Genomic DNA, 10,530 nt, shown 5'->3' on the forward strand with positions numbered 1-10,530 from the left:
TTTTGCCTTAAGGTAAGTTGCATGAACTTTCCAAATGTATAAATAATCCACCTAATCAATTATTATTTGTTTTATTATATGATCTACCTATCAACCAGTCTACCTGTCAACCTATTTACCTGTCTACCTTTCCACGGTAGACCATCTGTATACCTATCTACATAACCACCTGTCTACCACCAGACTTGATTACATGCCAACATTTTTACTTTTCTACCCGTTGAGCTATCTACATATTTGCCAGTATTCTATATTTATATAGAAATCAACAATAATTATTTGTAATAATCATATTGACAAACAAGTATCAATATTTTAATTTTTTTTCTGTATCTCCAAACCGCTAGACCTGCCTTCCACAAAATTTAATAAACACAAAATTATTTCCATACATACATACATATATACATACACACACACATCCATCCATTCCTTCTAAGGTATGCCAAATGTTCAAAAAAAAATTAAATTTTATTTTCAATATTTTTGCGATTACTGAAACTTGCTCTATGGGAAGTTAATAAATAATTATTCTGGTTAGTAAGAAGTCTAGGATACAATGAATTTCAGCATTTTTTTTTTGCAAAATATTTAACTTATTATAATTAATTATATTTTATCCACCTGCAACATCTACGAAAATAATCTATTCTATACATGATATGTCCTCGCCGGATTATGCACCTAACGAACTATGCATGCCGTATACGTTTCATCATAAATGCGAAACTCGAGACAGAAAATATAAAGACACGAAAAAAGAATTTCTGGAATCTCCTATCTTTTCAATCCTGATTCCGAAAAGGATCTTCCGGCCATTGTTAACTTTTTATACGCATGCGTTTATATATCATTTGTATACACTTGTGTTATAACGAGGGCTTTTCGCTTCGGGGATGCATGACGTCGAAAAATATACACGAGTATGTTATGTAGATGGAGAACACGATGAATAATTAATTGTTTTAGTGTAAATATTTGCATTTGTACTTAAATACCAAATATTACAAATAAATTCTAAACATTTGCGATAACATATTTTCTTTTTTTATAATATCTGCGTCAATTCCATTATGGCATCAGCAAATTTTTGGAAGTACTTAGAATGTCTTAATCTAAATCGAATGCCAATCCAGTGATTGGACGTCCGGGTCTAATGATAACTTCTCTGCTAATGCAATTACATATGTATATTGATGTTCATATTATTTATATATCAGCTATATGTGTGAGTAGATAAAAACTTTTATAGACTTTTCTCAATGTTCTCAGAAATCTACCTGCAAGTTCTTACTTGTAAAAAGTTCTCATTCAACCCAGTCAGCTGTTAGAGTACATAATGACAGATCTTAAATCTTATTTGGAATCAAAAATAAAAGCCGCAACTGGGTATTCAGAAATTGATACTACTCATAATAGTAGTGTCGAAAATTGACATGACAAAGTTATTTGAGTATCATTTCATCGGTTGCAATATTACAGACACTCAATACACATCATCAATAACAGCATTTCAGGGAACTGACTTTTTTACTCGTCGGAATAAAACTTTTTTTATTTTCGTCGATACCTTATTAACTCCCCGTAGGGATTGTAATGGGTCGAAAATCGAATATGACATGACTCCGCTCGGATATGAATCCGTCCGGATATAACTCCGTTCGGATATGACTCCGCTCGGATGTGACTCCGCTCGGATGCGACTCCGTTCAGATATGACCCCGCTTGAATATGACTCCGCTCGGATATGACTACGTCTGGATATAACTCCGGCCGGATATGATATCCGACCGGAGTTATATCCGAGCGGAGTCATATCCGACCGGATTTATATCCGAGCGGAGTCGTATCCAAACGGAGTCATATCCGGCCGGAGTTATATCCAGACGTAGTCATATCCGAGCGGAGTCATTCAAGCGGGGTCATATCTGAACGGAGTCACATCCGAGCGGAGTCATATCCGACCGGAGTTATATCCGAGCGGAGTCGTATCCAAACGGAGTCATATCCGGCCGGAGTTATATCCAGACGTAGTCATATCCGAGCGGAGTCATATTCAAGCGGGGTCATATCTGAACGGAGTCGCATCCGAGCGGAGTCATATCCGAACGGAGTCATATCCGACCGGAGTTATATCCGACCGGAGTCATATCCGACCGGAGTTATATCCGACCGGAGTTATATCCGGCCGGAATCATATCCGACCGGAGTTATATCCGACCGGAGTCATATCCGACCGGAGTCATATTCGACCGGGGTCATATCCGACCGGAGTTATATCCGACTGGAGTTATATCCGACCGGAGTCATATCCGACTGGAGTCATATCCGGCCGGAGTTATATCCGACCGGAGTCATATCCGACCGGAGTTATATCCGACCGGAGTTATATCCGACCGGAGTCATATCCGACCGGAGTCATATCCAAGCGGAGTCATATCCGACCGGAGTTATATCCAACCGGAGTCATATCCGACCGGAGTTATATCCGACCGGAGTTATATCCGGCGGAATCATATCCGGCCGGAATCATATCCGACCGGAGTTATATCCGACCGGAATCATATCCCACCGGAGTTATATCCGGCCGGAATCATATCCGACCGGAGTTATAACCGACCGGAGTCATATACGACCGGAGTCATATCCGACCGGAGTCATATCCGAGCGGAGTTATATCCGACCGGAGTTATATCCGAGCGGAGTCATATCCGACCGGAGTTATATCCGAGCGGAGTCATATCCGATTGTAATCATATCCGACTAAAGTTATATCCGACCGGAGTTATATCCGACCGGAGTTATATCCGGCCGGAGTCAAATCCGACCGGAGTTATATCCGCCGGAGTCATATCCGACCGGAGTCATATCCGACCGGAGTTATATCCGGCCGGAATCATATCCGACCGGAGTTATATCCGACCGGAGTTATATCCGACCGGAGTCATATCCGACCGGAGTTATATCCGAGCTGAGTCATATCCGAGCTGAGTCATATCCGACCGGAGTTATATCCGACCGGAGTTATATCCGACCGGAGTCATATCCGACCGGAGTTATATCCGAGCGGAGTTATATCCGAGCGGAGTTATATCCGAGCGGAGTTATATCCGAGCGGAGTTATATCCGACCGGAGTCATATCCGACTGGAGTCATAATTGACCAGAGTTATATCCGACCGGAGTTATATCCGGCCGGCGTCATATCGGACCGGAGTTATATCCGGCCGGAGTCATATCCGACCGGAATCATATCCGACCGGAGTTATATCCGACCGGAGTTATATCCGGCCTGAGTTATATCCGAGCGGAGTCGTATCCGAGCGGAGTCATATCCGAGCGGAGTCATATCCGGGCGGAGTTATATCCGACCGGAGTTATATCCGAGCGGAGTTATATTCGACCGGAGTTATATCCGACCGGAGTCATATCCGACCGGAGTTATATTCGACCGGAGTTATATCCGACCGGAGTCATATCCTAACGGAGTTATATCCGACCGGAGTCATATCTGACCGGAGTTATATCCGACCGGAGTTATATCCGACCGGAGTCGTATCCGACCGGAATCATATCCGACCGGAATCATATCCGACCGGAGTCCAAAACCGGAAATAACTCCAGTCGGATATGACTCCGGTCGGATATGACTCCGGTCGGATATGACTCCGGTCGGATATGACTCCGCTCGGATATGACTCAGTCGGATATGACTCCGCTCGGATATGACTCCGCTCGGATATGACTCCGGCCGGATATGAATCCAGTCGAACTGATTATTTTTATTCTTCGAATGTTAAATAACGGTACGGAATGTTGCAGCAATTTGCCTTAAGGCTCGATGCCATGCGCCCCACTAGTTATTTTTTGAAACTGTTATTATTTTTTATACTGAAGATGAGTAAAACCCAAGCTCAAACCCTACTACATATTTCTAGAAAACAACATAGTGATTGAACATTATCGTTCTGTTAAGATTATGTTAAAAATTTTCCTAATTGTGTTGTGAACAAATATTGCAGCAATGCACTAAAAGACCGCATGTTTGAGAAATAAAAATCTGATACCACTACTGTTTGAGACAAACTGGCCAAGGTGGGTATCGAATTCAGAACAAGTGGTTTCTGAATCGATCATACCGAAGAGACATGGCCAGCACTCGATAATAATTTTGAGACACAGAAAAAATGTTGGGTGTGGTTGAGTACTGATTGTGAGACATGCCCAGGAAGATTATTATAGGTATAGTTACACATACGAGAATAAAAACGAGCTGCACTTTCTCATATGATCTTCGTCATTGCGATAAAGATCATGTCACCATGCATAAAATAAAGGTGTGTCGAAACTTAAACTTGATTTATTTAAAAATATGCATTGAATGATATTGTAGGCAGGCAACAATGTCATTCTGGCTGTTAGTTTCCTGCCCAAATAATATAATGTGAACTCATGATAATCTATTCAATGTGATGATAAAATAAATTTAGGCATTTTTTAAGTTTCTTGTTTATCAGACAATTTTGATGGTTTTAAGATCGCATACAGATAGTCCAAAAATTATCAGAAAAATTAAATAGTGGTTCGAACGATATTTATATATTTATCAATCAGATCCTGGTAAAAAATGAGAATAAGAAATATGTATTTTTACTTTGAAAACAAAATCAATCATTTGCCGTAAGAATCCTGGAAATATTTTTTTTATATTGGAAACTATTTTGTTTTGCAAATTACCGTTATTAATAATATAATGCGATAGTACAAAAAACATATGAAGAAAATAGTTTGCTGAAACCAGATAGCTGTTTTACTATGAAATTTATTACTATACGAAACAAACAAGTTGTGTACACCAAATTACAGATAGATGACTTTTTACTTGTGTATATTTATTTCCCTAAAATATTTTTATGACTTGTAATTACTAGGTAGAATACAATGATGCCCACATATAAATTCTCTATATTTACATGGGTTGCAAATCTTTACTACCTACAAATAGAAATTTATTTTTTGTATACAAATCGACTTTGTACTTTGGTTATTTATTTTATCTAGTTTTTATTTTCTTGTATCAATTTTTATCAAAATTAATAGAAATAATTTTAGCTAAATGTTTATAGGCGTGGATATAAAAATAGTATTTAAAATTTAATACAGGTTCCAGTGTTATCTTTAATATTTTAACTCAGTAAATGTTATTTTTTCCCAAAGGTGAAAGCACAAATGTTACCACAGTGAATCATACATTATTACATACATTTACATTGATACATTTTCAACCGTGTTAGAAATCATTTATTAAGAAAAAAATGTATATCAACTCTGGCTACAATATTTATCTATATACCTGTACATACCTTTGGGGCTTAAGCAGGTAACCTCACATATGTTACCAAAATGCACTACGTCGTTGTGTTAGTGATTGTGAAAACGTGTGTTTAATAGGAGGAACGCGTGGGCGAATGCGTTTTATAAATTATGAAATATCAGGTGACATATCATGCTAGTAATTTTGTAAAAATATTCATAAGTATAAATTTTGCTTATGGAGAATTAACTTCATCGTCAATGATTTTTACGAGTGTCTAATTTCGACAGTATGTTAATTAGTATGGTATCATTTACAAATTACCATTTTCTTAATCGATATTTATATTTAGAAATACAATCATCCACTAACCTGTCTTGAGACAGTTGCCCAGCCGGCGGTGCCAGCAGTTGTTGGTTTTCGATTATCGCGGTCGTGCGCACTTGTTCACCAAGCAGCAGCTCGTTTCCTCCTGCAGGTGCCAATTGTTGAGGAGGTAACTGTTTGTTGTTTAAATGGATAGAAGCCGGTGCTGTGGCGGCAAGTGCGGACAGAACGGAATCCTGATGATAAGATAACAAAACACTCATGTTCATATTTTATAAAAGATTTATATTCTGTGTATTTGATATTTTAAAATATCTAAATCTTATTACCTCGGCCGATGGTCTTCTTAGGGCAGGGCCGTGTCCGTTTGGTACAAGTTTACCGTCTCCAACGCTGAGAGGCGCTGGTGTTCCGGCGGTGACGCTGGTTACTGGTGTCGGGCCAGCGGCAGGCACACTGGTGGTGACAGTGGCGTCTGTCACAGCCGTCGCACCTGACAGAGATGTCACGTATAATCCAGGAAAGCTTTTTGCATCAGTACCGGGCAGAACGGAGGCGGAGTCTTTTGAATTCAACTGTAAAAAATAATCAGAAATTTATCCAGAATTCTTGGAAGTTCACTATTGTTGTGAATTATTATTCTCAAAAAACAAACTTTGTGCCATACATGGATCTATATGTCAATAATAATGATATAATATAAATAAAGATACAATTTTTCAAAGCTAATTAGATGACAAATCTACTATCCAAATTTAGTTAGATTGATTGGGAAACATTGAAAAGTTCCTAAGACAAAAAATAACTTTCGTTTATATTGTTTATTTTTCAGGTGGTATTAAGATAAAGATGTTTATAAACCATTCCGAAATAAAAATATATTTACATAAGAACAGCTTAAAAGCTTCCATAAAAGTTCTAAAAAAATATTATCCATTCTATATCTTGCCGCCAGGCCATTTCATAACCAGATTGTAATGTAAAGCAACGATAAAAAGGGCTTAAGTATTCAAGCGTGTTTATATGATTACTTAAGAAAATAATGAATATTTTCAAATATAATGCCGATTTTTAGCAAAGTAATTGACGGATTTAAAATTATATTTTTTAACTAAAATTCTTTGAGACATATTATTGCATAAAAGCAGTTTTATGCTAGTGGGGTGGGTCGCATCGTGCCTTAAGGCAAATTGCTGGAACTTCCCGTACCGTAACGAAATATTCGAGGAATACTGAATGTTTTCAAATAGATTATTATAAATATTATAACATTGACTAATATTTATAAGAATTATATAAACTGAATTGCAAAGTTGAAATTATTTGTAAAGTATATTAGAACTATAGTCAGAATTAAAAATAAAATCTGAATTATTTTCGATATACAAATAATTTTTTTTAAAAAAAGTTGAAACAAAATTTTTTTTCCAAAATCAATTATTTTGTTAAGACAAGCAGAAAGTTCTTTGAATCATTTAAATCGGGCGCTTAGTTCTCTCAAAAACTGCCATTTTTTTCAACATTTAGCTCTGTATCTTCGAAATGGCTGGGCCTGCCTGCCTTTGCCAAAACCTAATAAACACTTCTTCCAATCATTACTAATTGAATGCTTTTTAGATCATTCAAATCGGATACTCCGTTCTCTCAAAAAGTCGATTTCTATTTTCTGCACTCTTTGTTCCGTATCTCCGAAACGGCTGGACCTGCCTTTGCCAAAAACTAATCAACTCTTTTCCCTATCAATAGGAATCAAATGTTTTTTGAACCATTCAAATCGATTGATCCGTGCGCCCGAAAACGTGACTGGAAATTTGTATCTATACATACATACATGTACACACAAATGTTCAGAAACCTTCGAAACGTCGAGAAATGTAAAAATTTTCAATTCCGAATTTCGGCCCATTACAATAACTTACCCTACGGGAAGTTAATTATTAATTATTTACCACCCTCATGTAAATATTTTCATTCATTATACACAAATGTTTCTCGTCAACGCTTTTCCATAATCTTCAAGCACTTGAACAAGTTTCAAATGAATTTCTTTTTAAAAGAAAGTCAAATCGTGTTGGAGCAAATACACATATATGAATCTGTCAGCAATTACTTGAAAGTCAAAATGACATTTTGTCATTATTAATGAACAATAACCATAACATACCCCAAATGTTATACAGGGTCACATTACACCCGAAATACTCGAGTGGTATGGCGAAGCAATAAATAAATGACCTCGTCTAAGCATTGGTAATAGGAATGGCGCCACTCGAAACGGATTTCGCCAAAATTAAACTAAATACACAGGAAATACTTTTTTTTTGTACAAGCCAGGGTGTCGAATAATGAAGAAATGTGTCATTATCTTTTGACATAAGTATACTTGTAACATAAACTGTTAACGTAAAATGAGCAAACCATGTGAAATAATAATTTAAAATTAGTGGTACTATACAGGGTGTCCAAGAACTCGACGTCGAGCCGATAGCCTAGGGGTGATAGTATTGATCGTAGCTTTTGAATTTAATCTAGAGCTTTGGTAATTTATAGGTCTATAGTTAAAAGTAATGACACAATTACTCCAAGTTTTCATTAAGACTATTTGTTAAACTATGAATTTAAAATTTTTAAAATAGGTATACTTTGAGAGGTCCTCCTTTAAATAAAATGTTCTAAAATGAGTTGGCAAGTTTAATAAAAAGTTGGCACATTTAATCATAATTTAATAATGGTAAAATACTTGAAACTTTCATAATAAAAATAAATCGAGTAAAAAATAATAACCTTGACCTAGAAACATAGATAAAAGCTCATAATTAAAACAACAAAAAGATTTTTTTTTCCATTTTTTTATGTTGGATTGATACTATTTAACAGCCAAAAGCTTGACGCTGAGTTCTAGGACACCCTGTATATGTGCTTATTATGAAATTGGTAAATCATTATACACATATAATATATAACCAAACAAAGATTCAAAACTTAAAATAAATGCGAGGCCGTTTTTTAAATAAAATGTACTAAAATGTGTCGGCAAGTAATCAAAAGTTGGCGAATTTACTCACAATTTTACAATGGTAAAATACTTGAAAGTTTCATAATAAAAAAATTGAGTAAATATAAAAACCTAGATCTAGAAATCTAACGCCGATAAATGCTCATAATTAAAACAACGAAATGAATTTTTTTCTATTTTTGTTTCATGATAGATAGATACTATTTAACCGCCAAAAGCTTGACGTTGAGTTCTGAGACACCCTGTATATGTGCATATTATGAAATTGGAAGAACATTGTACACTTAAATAATATGTAAACAAACAAGGATTCAAAACTAAAAATAAATGTAATAATTTATCCAATAAAAACTGTTTTAAATTATACTTATTGTTGCACCGAGGTTAAAAATAAAGTTAATTTTTTAATTTATTTTACCATAATATTTTTAAAATTTTTGTTATTATTATTGGTATTAATATATTTTAAAAATTATTATTGGTATTAATATGTTTTAAAAAAATTTTTGAATTAATATTCAGATATTATTTTATTTATTTACTTATTTTAGATATTATAAAATTTCTAAACCTTCAATCAGTAATTTTCACAAAATTACTTTCTCTATATTGAGTTAAACATTAAATTTGAAATGCCAATTTATCTTATTGTCAATTTATGACCTTTTTAATGCTTTATGCTACATTTTATAGGCGCATTCTTCTTTGTGTCGACGGGGTCATGAGTTCAAGACTCCGATCTAAACAACCTGATATCATGCAGCAGTGATATCAATTTTGAAAATTGTAATGGCAAAACCTTCACACTATTTTTTAGCTACCCTAGGGCAGGGGCAGAGCACACGTTGTTGTTTTAGACTACAAATTGTACACGAGAAGTTTATTTATTCAATTTGTGCAATTTAACAACTTTCTCGTTTTTGATATATATATATTACTATCTTAGTAGGGTTTAAAAGTAAAAGAATTTCAAATATTTCCAACTTACCCGTTTAGCTAGTTCTGTTATGTCGACCGGCGTGACTTTGTTTAGAGCCGCTAGTTTTGCTAATCGTTTTCTTGCTTCATCCTCGACCGCAATGACGAACGCATCTTGCAAGAACGGTCCCAAGTCTTGTGCTAAGGATGGAAATAATAATAATTTATCATCATCTATTATAGAAAAATATACCACAATAACAGGAAAAGTATATTTACAAGATGTACTTTACTAGATTGCACAATTACAAAAAGTTTATATTCGATGTACAACGAGATGTTTGAAATGGTAATAAGTATCTCAAATATGTACAACCCTAATATGAACAACAATTTTAATAAAATATAACTGTTCAATAATTAGGGTAAGTTAAAGTAATGGGCCGAAATCGAGAATGAAAATTTTTGAATATCTTTACGTTTCAGAGGTTTCTAAACTTTTTGACATACCTCATAATCATAAAAAATAGATGTGTGCGTGTGTATGTGTGTGTGTGTGGAGACGATTTTTCGTCGACGATTTCGGGTGTATGGATAAACCGATTCGAAAAATTCAAAAAGCAATCGATTTCTATTGATAGAGAGATGTGCTGATTAGTTTTTGGCAAAGGCAGGTCCAGCCGTTACGAAGATACAGAGCAAAGAGTGCAGAAAATAGAAACCGAGTTTTTGAGAGAACGGAGTATCCTATCATTTCGTTACGATACGGGAAGTTCCTGCAATTTGCCTTAAGGCGCCATGCTATACACCACTAATTATTCTTTTTATTATATTATTATAATACATTTATAATAATAAATGGTAGGATGCTCAAAGGCAGGTTCATGGTGTGAAAGCACCACAATTATTATTCCAATTACTGTTTTATTACCATTAATCACATTTTCTGACAAATT

The 10,530-nt window shown here is 35.3% G+C and overlaps 1 protein-coding gene across 1 annotated transcript in view; it reads right to left on the minus strand.

The window, feature by feature from the left end:
- LOC113386904 (MAGUK p55 subfamily member 5-like) overlaps positions 1–9,690 on the minus strand; it is a 98,613-nt gene extending 88,923 nt beyond the window's left edge. Inside the window, exons 1-3 of the mRNA XM_026624661.1 lie at positions 9,645–9,690; positions 5,970–6,215; positions 5,686–5,876 (exon numbers count right to left, since the gene is read on the minus strand). The gene's annotated coding sequence lies outside the window, so the exon portion shown is untranslated. The remainder of the gene's footprint in view (positions 1–5,685; positions 5,877–5,969; positions 6,216–9,644) is intronic.
- Positions 9,691–10,530: the final 840 nt, after the last annotated feature.

Source organism: Ctenocephalides felis, unplaced genomic scaffold (assembly GCF_003426905.1).
Source record: "Ctenocephalides felis isolate EL2017-DRISC unplaced genomic scaffold, ASM342690v1 CF-g0.4_SCAFFOLD_03571, whole genome shotgun sequence".
Lineage (NCBI taxonomy): Eukaryota > Metazoa > Arthropoda > Insecta > Siphonaptera > Pulicidae > Ctenocephalides > Ctenocephalides felis.